At 41.1% G+C, this 16,646-nt stretch overlaps 1 protein-coding gene across 1 annotated transcript in view; it reads left to right on the top strand.

Moving 5' to 3' along the window:
- AFF1 (ALF transcription elongation factor 1) overlaps positions 1-16,646 on the top strand; it is a 218,310-nt gene that overhangs the window by 100,685 nt on the left and 100,979 nt on the right. The gene's annotated exons all lie outside the window — the stretch shown is intronic.

Below are 16,646 nucleotides of genomic sequence, written 5' to 3'. Positions count from 1 at the left end.
TTTAAAAATAGAGACTGTTTTCTAAAAGTTTGCTGTAATTGGTGCATAAATATAAACAAGTTAAACATGTGGGAAAGAAATTTGAGAGGACATTTTCCTTAGTTTGGAAGCCATCAAATAAAGGATGTGATAGAATTAGAGAAGTCCTAGCTCAGTGAGGACACTCATAAGGGAATGAAGATTTAGACTGTTGCGGAGGGTTTTTAAGCCTGGCTATTTTAAAAGGTTAATCTACAAAGCATCTTTTTATACATGTGAAAGGCTGTTATGGGGAGTGGGGTGAAAGATGGCCTCCATCTCTGCCAAAAGCAGATCTTGAAGAAATAATTTATATATGTTAAGAGGTTTAAGCAAAGCCCGGGAATGAGCTTCTCATTGAAGATAAGTAAACATGAAAATATAGTAGAAGGAGGTGTTCTTTTAGTATATATAGAAATAGAAAATAATGTTCTACTTTGGATATTTTAGGAAGTAGCAGATGGTTTTAAGTACCTTTTTCTCAAGGGATTCTGTGGCTTCTTTAAAAAAATGTGATCACAACAAACTATTAGAGGAACTGAAAGTTCTTATCCTCTGCATGCATCACGGCTTTATTTGATTATATAGAGTTGCTTCAAGGATCCTGTGCTCATTATCACCTTATCTCTTTTGTACCTCTGTTTTATAGTCATTTTCAAATAGATGTATTTAGTTCTATACCTTTTGTGGCATGATATATGGTAATTTTATGACTGTATTGTGAACATGTGAAAAGAAGGTGTATTCTTTATTTTCAGGGCCCAGAGTTAAACGCGGGTTTGTACATCAGACCTATTTTACATTATTTCTATATTCTTTGTCCATTTATTCTGCCATGGACTGGGAGATGAATAAAGATCTCATACAATTAGAGAATTTCTATTTCTCCTAGTATCTTCTGAAGTTTTTGCTTTACAAATGTGGTTGCAATGCTTTTGGTGTGTAGATATTCAAAATTGTTGCATCTTCATTTTAGATCGCTCCCCTTGAAGATATTAGTTTCTTATGTATACTTCCAGTTTTCTTTGAGTATTGGTGACATTTTTTAAAAAAATAAAAGATATATCTTTACATCTTTCATCCACATGGATATTATTTTGGTTTAAGGAGTGGGAGGGGTGGTCCAGCCCCCCTCCCAGCCTGCCCCCAAACTAAACATTTTGTTCTCTGTTCAAGAACTACCATCAAACTCAATGATTGTAACTTTCTAATATGTCTTAATATGTGAAAGAGCTAATCTCCCTTCTTTACCCTTCGTGCTTTCAGAATTTTCATGGATATTTTCTCATGTATATTTTTCAAGATCAGCCTGAGTATCTTGTCAAAAACTGATGGCTTTTAATAGGATGACTTCCTAACAAACTTATAAAACCTCATCCTGTTTTTCAGAAGTATTAAAGTTTTAAACAGGATCTCTGTTTTTTTTCGATTTTCATGGAATGGAAAAGGGTAAGTCCCAGTGCCAGGGACTCCTGAATCACCAGACAGACACCACTCATTTATGTTGGAGACATTTGGGAAATCCTATATGCCTCAGTTTCTCCGGAAGGAAGTGAAAATGTACATTTGCTCTTGTCATGGATGAATGTATTATTAATATAACTCTAACTGGAATCGTATTTTTGTAGGTGATTCACATCTGGCTTTGGGCAGAAACAGCATTTTGCAGTCTCTGTATTGCTGTGCATGGTATCTCACTTTCTAGCAGACTTTTTGGTCGTTTGCTTTTCCTTGACCTTTATAAAAGATATAATTTAGGCTCTTTAAAAATCTTTTTGTAGTTCAGTAAAATAAAAGCAATTTATTAAAGTTAATTGTAATTAAGACGAAAGAGAAATATCTTCCTTAAATCTCAACAACTTAACTAAAGATGTTCTTTTTGTTCCTTTGCAGCTTTTTTCTTTATACATTAAATGTTTTCACATAGTTGAACTATTCTTTGTATACATTTGATAAGTGATTTAATCAGTGAATGGGGAAAAGAAGATGAGGTTGGGATTACTTTAGGCTGGTGTGATTTTTTGAGATTGTCATTATCTCTTAAATTTGAAAAGGAACAGATAAGACTTTCAGATCTTTTATGCTTAGAAATGCCATGCTAAGAATACATTTTTTAAAAGCTGAAAATAGCCCAGTTCATATTGACTAAAGCAAGGTGTTATTTTATACGTTGTGCTATAGAAGCCAGGGTAGTAATGGAGATATTAGCACACTGCCACTTGGGTTTAATAGATATTGCAGCCTGTTCATGGTTCTGGTTATGGAGACCACACTGAATACCATAGTTATGAACTTCACTCGTTCATATTTACTTATAAGACTGTCATAGTTGAAGAGCTAGTGTAGCTCACAAATTCATAATAATTGAAGACCCCTTGTAGGATTTTTTCTTTTCTATTCTCACTTACAGATAGTGTTCATGCATGTTCACACAGAACCCAAACATTGCCTCAGTAGGAGAAGTTGGAATCATATATGCAGACTGAAATCATTATTTCTAGTCATGCTTTTAAATATTAGTTTGAAAAATTGCTTTTTTGTTTTTTTCCTATTAGTATCATTTTAAAATCAACAAGAAAGTTAGGAGTTCCCTGGCGGTTCAGTGGTTAGGACTCTGCACTTCCACTGCAGGGGGCATGGGTTCGGTCTCTGGTCGGGGGAACTAAGATCCTGCATGCCATGTGGCGTGGCCCCTCCCCCCAAAAATAAAAAAAAATAAAATCAACAAGAAAATAGATTTTTGACAATTGCCTTAACTTTGTAAATCTCGATCAAATTTGTTTAAATTATCAGGAATAGAAAATTCAGATAATTATATTTTTATAGAATTCCTTTAAAAATTGTGCCCAAACTGTAGGACAGCAAGAGTCACTGAAATTACTTATTTACTTGAGGAAAACATTTCTGATTTAATTCAAAAATAATTTTTTTTCCATTGTATTTTCATAGTTGAGCTGGTAAGAGTGGGTGGTTATTTCAGTAGGTGTTGGGAAGTTTAAAAAGCATAGATAGTTTCCTAATTACTGATTTTCTCCCCAAAATGGGTTTGGAACACAGAAAGCAGCAGAAGCAGCAATGAAAATCATGTGATGAAGGTTAAGCCTCCAGGCTGCACCCAGAATGTTTCTTCACTTATGGTACCAAAATGTCAAAAATTTGGAACAATAATGGAAAACAGTGCAATTGATGAAACAAAGCATACAAACCATGCTTGAATAAGATGGTTTATTCTATACTCAAGTTAGTTTTTTGTTTTGGCAGGAGGGAGGAGTGGTGTAGGGCATCTTTCGGTTTAATAGGAGGAGAATGTGGAAAAAAATGAATTATTTTGGGAGTATTTCTGTTGGTAAACTTGGACACTTTGAAGGACAGAGGCTTTATGTATAGTTTCAGTATATGAAAATAACAGTCATTTATTGAGCATTCCATTATATTCTGAGCCCGGAACTTTGCATATTTGATATCCCTGAATCTGTATGACAGAGATTATCACTCCTATTGCACGGATGAAGAAACTGAGGCTTGTGGAGATTAACTGACTGACCCAGGTTACACAGCAAGTGACAGCTTGACACACAGCCTCTACTAATCTACTCCAGACTTTTCATTTAATTGTCTTATCCTCATACACTTATCCGTATGGCCAATGTTCCTTGGTTTACTAATAAACAAAGGATGGAGAAAGTGGAATATGATTGTATGTGTACATCCGTCTGTCTTTTAACTCAACTGTGACTGTGAAACAGAAAAAGGGAGGGAGAATAGGGAAACACGGTATGTGTAAAATTCCTCTCAGGGTGAAGAAATGTGAGGTCAGTCTTTACTAATGCCCAGCACTGGGAAGTACCTTTTCCCCACAACTTGGTCGCCACATGGAGAATGAGGGAGAGAATGCAACTCTTTGAAGTTGTGGGGTATTTGTAATTCAGGCAACTCCTGTAGTATTTGGAAGGGGAGATATGTATGAACCTTTGTGGATAAAAGATGTGAAATCCTTTCTACCCCATATCCTCCTCCAGGATGCTGCTTCCATATAAGAAACTCATTGTGGGACAAAGCAGACATCCTTTTGCCTCTTTTTTTTTTTTTTTTTTTGCGGTACACGGGCCTCTCCCTGCTGCGGCCTCTCCCTCTGCGGAGCACAGGCCCCGGACGCACAGGCCCAGCAGACACGGCTCACGGGCCCAGCCCAGCCACTCCGCGCCATGCGGGACCCTCCCGGACCGGGGCACGAACCTGCGTCCCCTGCATCGGCAGGCGGACTCTCAACCACTGCGCCACCAGGGAAGCTCTGCCTCTTTTTAGTATGAAATGCATGCACCCCTTTGCCTCTGCTGCAGGACACCACACTTCTCATACCATCCTTGGATTCTCCTTTTTTTCTGCTGTTCTCTTACCTGCTCTATATGCTGCCAGCTCTAGAAACCATCGTATTGTGTTTAAAATTGAATTATTTTGCTTTCTCCTTGAGTAGGAGAAGAGTGGGAGGAGCATAGAAAGCACGGGGGTAGGGAGACCAATGCCTGTGTTGCTTTGCCCAGTTCTTGGACTCCAGCTGTATGTATTTATTAATAATAGCTCGCAGTTATTGAATACTTAACTATGTGCCAGGGACTGGGCTAAGGTAATTGTATGCAATAGGTAATTGAATTCTTACAACAGCCCTAAACCTTTGGTACAATTATCTCCATCTTAAAGAAGAGGAAACTAGAGCTCAGAGTTTGTGACTTATGCAGTTGACCATAGCTGGTCACGACAGAGTCCCAAAGGTCCCTTTCACAAATGTAGCTGTTAAGAAAGATCTCCATGTTTGTTTTCAGTCTGCTTTCTCAGTAGAAAATAACAGTGACTTGGGAATATTTCTCATTCTCTACTGTAGTGGCTCTCAACGCGGGGGAGGAAGGGAAAGGAGGAGGAGGGTATTGAGGGTATTTTCCCACCCCTGCCCCCAGGGATATTTGGCATTTCTGGTATATTTGATTGTCGCAGCAGGGAGGAGGGCGTGCTACGTCCTCTAAGATAGAGGCAGGTGGTCCTGTTACACTTCCTACAGGACACAGGACAGTCCCCACAATGAAGAATGATTTGGCTTAGAGTGTCAGTAGTGCCATGGTTGAGGACCCCTTCTCTGCAGGGCCCCCCTAGTTCATAGGCCTGGGGATATTTGTGCTTCAGTGAGCACCTGTGCATTGTCATCAGACTCCAGCTCAGTCGGTGCTGGCCCCAAATGTGAGTTATTCGGCCACGTTTGGGACATAGTGCGCAAGGCATTGCTAGGTACCGTGTGGATCACACTGCCCTGTAGAAAAGGGAGAAGTGGTCAGACTTCGCATAAAAATTCAGAAAGTGGAAGAAGCACTTCTGAGTGTGGTGAGGAAAGGATTTGTTGAAGCAGAGGGGCCATGGCACAGGTGAGGGCTTGGATGGATACAAGTTGCGAATTAGGGGGAAGTATCGATCCCCAGTGGGTAGATAAAGAGCACAGTATTCTTTTTAGGGCTGGAGGTACATCTGGGGGACATTTTCAGGCTTCTTTCTTACCCAGTTGAGTGCTCTCTGTTTACTGTGCACTTTAGCAGTCATTAGCTCACTTAATCCTCATGTTAATCTTAGGGAATTGGTACTGTCATTAGCACCACCCCTTTTAACAGCGGATGTAACTGAGACTCAGAGAGATTAAATGACTTGCCCAAATTATCACAGCTAGGAAGTGGCAGAACCCAGTTTGAACCCTCACTAACTCTAGAGACCATGCTCTTAACCAGCTGACTATGCCAGTAACCAGAGTGTTCGGTCCTGTCCTGTATTGCTCAGCGTCCTCTCTGCCTTCCCCCAAATTCAACAAAGCCATGGTAGGAGGCTGACCAACAGCAGTCTCCATTTGGAGACCTTGAGTCTGGTTGCTGTAGCGGAAGGTGGTAGAGGGGTCAGAGGTGCCGAGGGTGAGTTAACAGAGAACTAAGGTGAGCCTTTTAAAAGAGCAAGGAAAGAATTCTGAGTGACTTGAGCCTCAATATATCTGGCAGGGACGAGGTTGATTGCAGTAGCATTTTGAACTAATTTGAGGGAAAAAATATACAGAAAGGGAGATTGGTAGGTATAAGGCAACCACCTATTGTATTACAGATTTACTTGTGTCAAATGCGTTTCTAAAATCTGGGCCTTTTGTAGTTTAGATATCAGATGTAACTCAAACTAGGGAAAAGAAAACCATAGAATCAGGCCCTCCTTAAAGCCCAAAGCTTTCTGGCCTGGTAATTTTGTAGGGAAGGACTTGCAAGAAAAACACTCTGAAATATAAAGAAGGAAATGTGATTCTGGTTGTTCCTTTCTAGGCACTAAATCAGTACATGAAGAAATAGGACAGGAATCAAAGAAGATTAATTTTCCAAAACCTCACAAACAACCTAGTTCGCAAATAGGGAACAGCAACAATTTTTTTAAAAGTTGAAGATTGGGGGAGGGAGGCGGGAAAGGTGAATTGTCTTCTCGGTGGTTGCTAGGGAGATTGACCTGAAAGCTTTGCAGATGGGAGCCCGAAACTCACTTCAACAAATGTGTGTATGTATCTCTGCTGGATCACTTGTAGTTTCTCAGTAGAGCAAAAAGCAGAAGCCAGAGAATGATTTTGAAGCAGTGAGGTAAGGTTTTGCTCAGCGTGCTTGCACAGATAGCACTCAAGCAGCATGCACGCAGACACCCAGGCTGTTTCAATTCTGCTCACAGCAAATGCAATCTGTGTCTCACAAGTTCAGGACCTCTCTTTAGTTCCTTTCCTTGCAAAGTCCACCGTGCTATTTGATAGATGACCATATGCTTCCCAGGTATTCCTTTCTGATAAAACTTCAGATTGCACCAGAATTTTCTGAATGTGTCTGATGAAAGATGTGGAAGCTCCCAGCATGTGGCAGCCTTTCAGATCCTACCATATTTACTAATTTATTCTTGTGGTGGTTTTCCTTAATATTGTAATAGGAACATTTTCAAATAGAAAAGTTGAAAGAATTCCACAGGGAAAAGCCTCATCGCCAGATTATATTATTAACACTTTACTATACTTGCATTACCATATGGCTGTTCATCTTTTCCTTGCTGTATCCATCCAGTAATCTTGTCTTTTGTGCTTTTTATGTCAGTTGCAGATATCAGTGTACTTTCTCCTAAATACTTCAGCTTGTATGTAATTAACTAAAGTTAAGTATTTATATACAGGGTTTTCTTTTTTCCCTTCGGCCATAAAATTTACATGCCACAAAATGTACCAATCTTAAGTGGGCTGCTGTGTTTTGACAATGCATACATCTGTGTAACCCAAACCCCTATTAAGTTACAGAACTAGTCTTAGGGTTATTTTTTGGTGTGAATGTGGGAAGATGATTAGAAGACGAGTAAATAGACACATTTTTGTTTTATTTTTCCTCCTTTCAGGGTGTCATTCCTGTTTTTTTTTTTTTTTTTTTTTTTTTGCGGTGGACCTCTCACTGTTGTGGCCTCTCCCATCGCGGAGCACAGGCTCCGGACGCGCAGGCTCAGCGGCCATGGCTCACGGGCCCAGCCGCCCCGCGGCATGTGGGATCCTCCCAGACCTGGGCACGAAGCCGCGTCCCCTGCATCGGCGGGCTGACTCCTAACCACTGCGCCACCAGGGAAGCCCCTATTTTTTTTTGTTTTTTTTGTTTTTTAAAAATTATAACATGAGTTGTATGTCCTTGATAATATCTCATTTTGTAGATTATTTAGGTAGTTTCTTGAGGTCTCAGACCAAAACCTTTGGATAAGGTACGTTTTTCTTTACCTAGGTTTCTCTTACTAAGAATTCTCTTGGATTGCTTTATTGAGTTTCTGGGATTTTCGACGATTCTAAGATATATTGAGTATTGTTTTAAAAATGACTTTTCCCATGATTGTTACAAACTAAAATTTCTTCTGTGTCTGTGACTAGGGATATGGTGACTGCTTTCCTAAAAATAAGCAAATCCTTCTTTACAGAGTGCTTTGAACATTTAGTCTGACTCCAAAATTATTAAAAAAAACTTTTTTGTGTGGCATTAGCCCTTCTCCCAAGTGAAGACACCTTGTGAGGAGTAAAGACCCTGTCCATTCTTTTAGACATCCCTATTTTTGGGTAACAGTAAAATGCCTGTGAAAGAGTGTAACTAAACTACCCCCTGCTACTTTAAGAGTGTGTTTGGGAATTTCATGGTGGTCCAGTGGTCCATGCTTTCCCTGCCAAGGGCCCGGGTTCAATCCTTGTTCGGGGAACTGAGATCCTGTGAGCTGTGCAGTGCGGCCAAAAAACAAACAAAAAAATGCATATGTTAGAGGGATGCTAGGATGATTGGGTTGTGTTCTTCCAGGGTTACGCTGTGGAAGTCACCGGTATCGAGGCAGGGGCTCTCCTGAAAGAGGTGGACTTAGTTGATGTCCCTCATCCTTCATGGGTGGGCCCCGGTCTCTCAGAGCCTCCCTCTTGGGCAGGATGAGAGAAGTCTTGGGATGATGGCATATCTTCCCTGGCAGCGGATCTGCAGATAACCAGGGACCCCAAGCTGAAGTGAGACAAGTTGTAATTTGTCAATCAAATGATCTGGTTGCATGTTACCTGCTTATTTCTGTTCTGTTATCCTCCAGATTTTGGTAAAGTCTAATGTGAATGTTCCCGTCGTTTTTCAGCTATTTCATTGTAAGGGAATAGTTGAATCTATGATTGGCCCAGAGTTGTATGGGAAGCAACATCCGCCTGAGGGCAGAGTGGGTATAGCAGCCTTAAATAGTGGGAGATCCCCTAAGAGGTTTTAAATTCAAAGGAATAAGACATCAAACAAGATGTTCACTCTACCTTCATTTGAAGATCTCAGTTTAATTTCATCAAGGCTGTCAACCTAACAGATGTCCTTTTGTTTAAATAAAGGTACTCAAATCTAGTCGTGCAGTCTCCCACCAGACTTCTAAAGAACCAGGACATTTGAGGAACAGTAAGTTCTGACCTTTAATAGCAGCCACTGGCTTAATTCTTCATATTTTCCAAAAACCACACCCGCCTGCTGGAGTAGATAGCTCAGGGAAGTTGGCTGGACTCACTGTGCCTTGGGAGTTTTTAATCCCAGAGCTTCTCCTAATGTTTTCTTCTGCTCTGCCATCTCTCTCACATCCTGTCCTTTTCCATTTATTTCCTCCTAAAATTAAAGAATTGTAGTGTGAAGGCCATTATTCCATTGAAGATGCAGCTGGAACCAGTGACTGGCATGGTTTTTATGCCTCCTACAGCTCCCGAACTTCCACCAACACATTCTGTTTTGCCACCCTTTTGAGGCTGTTGACTGTTAGTCCAGGCAAGGTATTGGAGATGGGGACGCTGAGCCCTGGAGATAGCGGGTAACATCGTAGAATGAGCAGCACTGGAATCTGCAGGCTGCCCCCTTGGGACGCTTCTCACCACACACTACATTATGCTAACCTTTTGGAATAAGGGAGTAAGGCACTAAAATTAGATAATTCAGAGATAAAAGTGGAGATTTTCCATCTTTCCCCTCAAGGCAAGTAAGCTGGTGAGAGAGACATTTGGTGTTAACTGAAAGACTTGTATATTCCAGAAGAAATTATTTCAGAAGTAATCCTTTAAATGAAACACTCCAAAATGAACTTTAAAATTCATCCTTTGTTTTTCTTGTTTAATAATTCAGGGGTTGACAAACCTTGTCTGTAAAGGGGCAGATGGCAAACATTCTAGGCTTTACTGCTCATGCATTCTTTGCTGCCACTACTCAACTTTGCAGCTCCTCCCTCACCTTTGCTGTTCCAGGACTGCGGCAGCTATAGACAGTATGTACACCAGTGGGCAGCGTTCCAGTAAATGTTTACAAAAACAGGCAGCTGGGCCAGATTTGGCCCACAGGCCATAGTTTGCCAACCCCTAGTCTAGTCCATTTTTTTGGTTTCTGCTAACTTTGTTCACTGTACGTTTATAAGTTGGGATTAAAGCATTGGTTAATGTTATGTCAAATAGGACCGGTAAAAAAAAAACCCCCCCACACCCCTTTGCCACTGGTAGCCTTGTTCTCCTTTCATTTTACTCGCCACTCTGAAATTTCTGGGCTAATCATGTCAGGAAACTAAGGAACAGTTTGGGGTAGGGATGTTCAATTAAATGTTTCTTTTTTTTAAGTCCAATCCGTGCACTTTTTTTTGTTTGTTTGTTTATTTATTGATTTTTGGCTGTGTTGGGTCTTCGTTTCTGTGCGAGGGATTTCTCTAGTTGCGGCGAGCGGGGGCCACTCATCATCGCGCTACGCCGGCCTCTCACTGTCGCGGCCTCCCTTGTTGCGGAGCACAGGCTCCAGACGCGCAGGCTCAGTAGTTGTGGCTCACGGGCTTAGTTGCTCCGCGGCATGTGGGATCCTCCCGGACCAGGGCTCGAACCCGTGTCCTCTGCATTAGCAGGTGGATTCTTAACCACTGTGCCACCACGGAAGCCCTAAATGTTTCTTTTAAATTTACTACTGAACTTTTTCAGTCCTGGGATTGTGACTGTTGGCTCAGTAAACAGAATGATACATTGGAGGTCTTGAAAAGAGTGTAAAATCATTTGAATTAAGAAGTCAGGCCAGACTCTGTGCAGCAAGGCTTTGTAACGGGGGCTGGTACCTTGTGGGTGCTAGGACTGCGCTCTTTGGGGCGACGAGGAGGAAAGAGGGTGTAGGAGGAGTGATCAGTTTTGCTTTTGTGATCATCTGTGGCCACAGTTAAGTCCATTTGCATTCTAAACTTGGACATCCCCACTCTGTTCATTGCCTAAAATTGACAGTTTTTGGGGTGCACCCTATTTGAGATCATTGTTTCAGGCCGAGGAAAGCCCACAGGCTGTATGAGGGGATTGTTGCCACAAGAAAGATCATTGAGGCCTAGGCCAGCCCAGCGGAGAGGATGACTGCAAAAAGCTGTCATCCCCACAAATAACCCAGAGTGCTTTGGACCCTTCCTATGAGAAATTTGGCGTTGGGGAACGAGGTGAGATGTGTGCAAACACCCCATGGCCAGTGATCCCTTTCTCAGCGGGGATATGGGGGTCCCATCTCCCCTTCCAGACTTCTCATCCTTCAAGCTCAGATGTCACTGCTCTTAATTACATCATCTAAGGCCCCTCCATTTAGACTTGGTGTTTTTCTCCCCTATTCTTTAGCGCTTGTAACCAACCTGTACAATCACTCTTCGTGGTTCCCTGCTTTTGTATTTCTCCCGCTAGATTGTGGCCTCCTTAGTTCTTTTGTCCCTAGGTCTAGCACATAAAAATCAATATTTACTGGAAACAAATAGGTCTTCTGTTACCATTCTGTGAGGATTAAGATCTTGAGTCTGGCTACCGAAAACCATAGATAGATAAGTGCATTCATGCTCTTAAATAACTTTAAGTGACATAAATAATATTTTAAATGCAATTTTGTTTGGAGGAAATATTTTATAATCAGAGGCCTTGTTTAATATGTTATCAGTGTATTGGTAATTTTGAATGTTTGCTTATCATTTCCTTACAATGAATATATTAGCCTCAGCTTTTCAAAGAGAGAGTTAAAAATGAAAATGTTTAAGCATTGTAAAGGACATAATCTCTCAAAATCCTGAAGTGGACTTCTTTTCTTTTTTAAATAATTGAGCTCTCAGATTCTCATTTACTAGCATTGAAGAAGGTGGAGGGATGCTTTATTAAGTTTGATAAGTACCCTTTGTTTTATGCAAGTGAGCTGCCTGTTGGCAGTGATGGGGAAAAGATGATCTAGTCTGCATATAAATGTTCCTGGCTGGGCCAAAATCCAGCCGAGAGAATCCTGACAAGCTTTGGAAGGCTCATAACACTGCTTAGCAGAGGTCAAAATGAAGGGAGACTTCTCCAGAAAAACAATGACTTACTGTTTAGCATTAAGGCGATGCCAATTATAGTGGGTGGTAGGAGGTGAGCTGGGGTTAGGATGAAAATGAGAATATTTAGAAACATGACATTGTTGCTTGTTGCCATATAAAATACCAATACATGTTTCCAGCTTTCTTCTCCTATAATAATCTCCCTGTTCTTCCTACTTGAAATGTCTGTGGAATGAAATGGAATAGATAATGAGACTGCCTCTAGTTTTTATGACATTAAGCTTTCTTTCTGTGAAAACAAGTGTGGCATGTGCAGTTAACCAAAAGAAGAGAGAACTGTAAGTCAAGAGGTAAAGGGAAAAAAAAGTGCCGATGGTTCTGTAAAAACACTTACAGGACATTTTCTTACATTACATTTTCATCGTCTGTTTTGTGTAATATGGAAGTAAGATTAAATATTCATGTGGCTTTATTCCATGTGATTGTTAGAGCCTGGAAACTTTTTCAGTCTTAGAAAGTTTCTCTCTTCATATGTGTGTCCACAGCAGTCTGTTTAACTAGGTTTAAAATATAATTGGCAGTGATTTCTACTACTAACAGTCGTGTGTTGATTGGGGAGTGGAGAATCGTTAAATTTAGTTTTTAGATACCCTCTCCTTTTATGGAACGAGCTTCCTTAAATGGATGGAGGAAGAGACCTACAATTTTGGGGGGTTTGTTCAGTAACCGAAAACTGTATTGGATCTCTGTGTACCCATTGAAAGAATAAGTGTTTCTTAATATTTTCTTCTTTAGAGCAATAAATTGCATCTTGCCGGTTTCCTTATTATCCCATTGTTCCCCACTGTTCTTATCAATACACAGACATTGCTTTTCCTTTCATTTTCCAAGTGTAAGCCTTTTCCTGTTGCTTTTTGCTGTTGGTTAGCAAGTCTAAAGGCTGAGCATTTGTTCTGGCTGAAGCTGTATTTGGTACTTTGGCCCAGTTTCAAACAGTTCTTCTTATCGTATGTGGTGCAATTGGTTTTCTGGAATGTGTGTTAGAAGTTCAGTCATTGGGAGGGACTCTTCCTTTGGAATGGTAAATCCTGTACAGTTTTCCAAGCTGTTCTATAGAATGTAATTTGTTTAATTTGGTGTGTGTTGGGAATTATCTGGTGCTAAAGCTGTTAAGTGACAAAAAATATCCACTTAGTATGTTTGATCTCTTATGACTGTAGAATTAGTCTCTTCTTTAAAAGAACAAAAAACAAACAAAAACAACAAAAAACTTGCTCGCAAATAATTTGAGAGAAGAGTTGCTTTTTTAAATCCCTTTAGGGACATTTTAGCAGTCTCATGAGACACAAGATGAATTTGGAAATGATTTGTTTTTCTCTTGCTTTCTATATGGTACTTGAAATTTTGATGTATTAGTCATTTAGAGGATTCTGTCCATAACTGCCTAGTTTTTAAATAACGACTGTCTTTTGAAAATGCTTCTGTTAACTTCAAGTTGTATGATTTTCTTTAAAAAAAAAAAAAAAAAAGAAAGAAACCACTACTGTCTTTGCATCTGTATGCAGAATTCCATCCATTCAGCCAATATTCATTTAGCTTAATGGGATAGAGCTGGGTACATAGTGAGGCACAGGCGAGAAAAGGTGACTGACCTTCTGCACATGCTTCATGGAGGTGGGGGGCAGCGCCAGACATAGTTAAACAGATAAATGAACAGACAAGACGATTTTACTGATAAAAACAGACAAAGCAGGGTGAAGTGCTAGAGACCTCCTGCTGGGGAGGGAGGGTAGCCATTTAGGTGTGGGACCTGGATGAGGAGCTGGTAATTACCAGAGATATTAGTGACAACATGGTCCTCAGCTCTAGGACCCAGCATCCAGACAGGGATCAGCAACGCACAGCTCGACCTATTCCAGGCATGGAAAGGCCAGTGTGGCTAGTAGTTGAGGAAGGGCATGGGGAGGGGAATAGATCTGGGAGGTAGCAGTTGAAAGGAAGTGGGGACGGAGCCTTCCAGGCCAGGCTTCTGGATTTTAGTCTTGAATGCTAAGGGCAACCTATAGAGGGGGCTTTCAGCAGTGCAAGGAGCCACATAATCTGATTTGCATTTTAAAATTATTTCTCTAGATCTTGTATTTTCTTTGTTTTTCCCACGATGCATTTACAGCTGCACAGAGAGATTTTTCATTGTGGGAGTTTTGTTGCTGAAGTTTTACTCCTAGAGACAGCTTATTAATATTGTTCTGAATCTTGTTGATTTAAAATTAAATGTGTATTTGCTATAAATGTTACTCAAACTTTTTTTTTCCTTTGGTGTAGTATGCTTTTATGACTAATTGAAGAATAAAACCTGTAACTTTAACTGATAAACATGCGGCGTTAGCTGAGGCAGCTTTCATGGCTGACCTAGGAAAGAATGATGTCAGCTTCCTTCTAGGTTTGAGTCATTTGATGGGTACAACAGTCCGGTAAAATCGGTTTTAGGTATCAGACAGTGAATCATATTTTGTCATCAAATAATAAATAAGACTGGCAGAATTCTGCAGAGTTCTGGATTGTTTGCAATTGAGTAATGCAGGAATATAATCGTTTTAGTCAAAGACGTGTATTAAATAAGCATCACTATTTGCTAAGCTCTCAGGAATAGTCCTTGTCCTTAAGGAGCTCACAGTCTAACCAGGGAAATCTGTAGGCACGTATACAGTTCATCTTGTTTTTGTAAATGTAAACGTGGGCAGATTGGCAAGAACAGAGGTATTCCAGAGAAAGAAATCATTCACAACAGGAGATGGAAGGTGAGAGTGGAGGTCGAGGCCAGAGGCAGTGATGTTTTGGACTGCTTTGAAAGTCAATTTAGGAGTTCATCAGGGAACTAGCAGAGAGAGGAGGGCTGTGCTTTCTCCCAGTTCCTTGTGTTCAGAGGGTTGAGAGGTGAGGGAGTGGGCGGAAAAGGGTTTGTGTCCAGGAGGGTTGAGGGGTAAGTGGAAGCCAGGTGGTGAAGGGTTGCTTGGCACACCTACCCCTCAGCTTTAATCCTGTAGGCAGCAGGAAGCCTTATCAAATGGGTGAATAACAAGATCAGATTCATGATTTTTAGAAAGAGGCAGCTTTGTGGAGCAAATAGCCCAGGATGAGGAGAAGTGAGGAAGTCCACACAACACTTCATTTGAATTTTGGATGCTTAATTGATTTAATGCCCCAAACATTTTTTAAAAGTTGAGTATGAATTAAATGAGGCGAGCATTAAAACAAGCAAACAAAACTTTAAGCTTGCTTGTCTACATTCTTTCCTAGTTTGTGACCGCAGCATTCTTTTAATTTGTGCCTGTAATGATACAGACTTTCACCAGCCTCATTATTTTATAGGTATGTGATGTGGTCCTTCATGGTCAGTTGAGTGTGCAAGAAGAATGGCCTGGGAATGAGGCCAGAGCTCTGGTTGATCCTAGTACAGACCAGACTTGCAGGAAGAGCCAACAGCTCCTACCCGTGTTTCTGATGGGTGCCAAATGGGCACTGCCAACCAGCAGGCCGTCAGAGGCGAGGTGGCTGTGATCATCAGGGGTCTTTATAACTAAAGGGGGAGTTGTAAATAACTAGTCAGGGGGCAGATTTATCTCTAGTGATCCTGTTTCCTCTGTGGTGAGTAACTTCTTTGTCCTTTCAATTAACTGCAGGTGAGTACTGTCAGCATTTTAGGGAACCCTTCTCAGAGACTAAGTTTTCTGGAATTTGTCAGTAACAATAAGACGTTCTCATTTCAAGTAACATTAAAAACAAATACTTTATTAACTGCCAGCTATGTGCATCGTCAAAATCTTTGAGAGTGGGAGTGATTTCTTCTCCCTGGTGTGGTTTGTGTAATTGTCATTGGCGTGATGGCCTTCCTCCGTCAGTACTAGTTTTCTGGGGTTTTTTTTTTGTTTTGTTTTTGTTTTTTTTTTTTGCGGTACGCGGACCTCTCACTGTTGTGGCCTCTCCCGTTGCGGAGCACAGGCTCCGGACGCACAGGCTCAGCGGCCATGGCTCACGGGCCCAGCTGCTCCGCGGCATGTGGGATCTTCCCGGACTAGGGCACGAACCCGTGTCCCCTGCATTGGCAGGCGGACTCTCAACCACTGCGCCATCAGGGAAGCCCCTCGTTTTCTGTTTTTTAAAATGTGTTTGGAAGGTATGGGACTTGGGGTACTGCACATGGGAATGCATTAGCTCATTTGTCTCCTTCCCCCTAATCCCACTTTTGTTGGGGCTGTGTATCCCCACCCACACCCTTTCCCCCATGCTCCCTCTAAGACCAAGTAGTGAGAAGACAAGTTCTTTTGCTTTTCCATCTATAGGGCAAAAAATGCCCCTCAAAATATATTTATATGATTAGAAAAATTATTTTTGTTTTTTTATTTTTTGGCCTCGCCACGAGGCTTGAGGGATGGATCTTAGTTCCCCGACCAGGGATTGAACCCAGGCTATCAGCAGTGAAAGCGGGGAACCCTAACCACTGGACTGCCAGGGAATTCCCTATGTGATTTATTAAGAAGAACAAAATGGGTTATAGTGAGACTACTCCAATTAAAAAATAGTAGCTGCTGGTGTTTGAACTTTGGAACATAGTCTTTTTTTTTTTTTTTGATTTTTTTAACAAATTTAATCAGTTATACATATACATATGTTCCCATATCCCCTCCCTTTTGCGTCTCCCTCCCACCCTCCCTATCCCACCCCTCCAGGCGGTCACAAAGTACCGAGCTGATCTCCCTGTGCTATGCGGCTGC

Source organism: Hyperoodon ampullatus (assembly GCF_949752795.1).
Source record: "Hyperoodon ampullatus genome assembly, chromosome: 1".
NCBI classification, from domain to species: domain Eukaryota; kingdom Metazoa; phylum Chordata; class Mammalia; order Artiodactyla; family Ziphiidae; genus Hyperoodon; species Hyperoodon ampullatus.
This window is presented reverse-complemented; position numbering and strand designations above follow the sequence as displayed.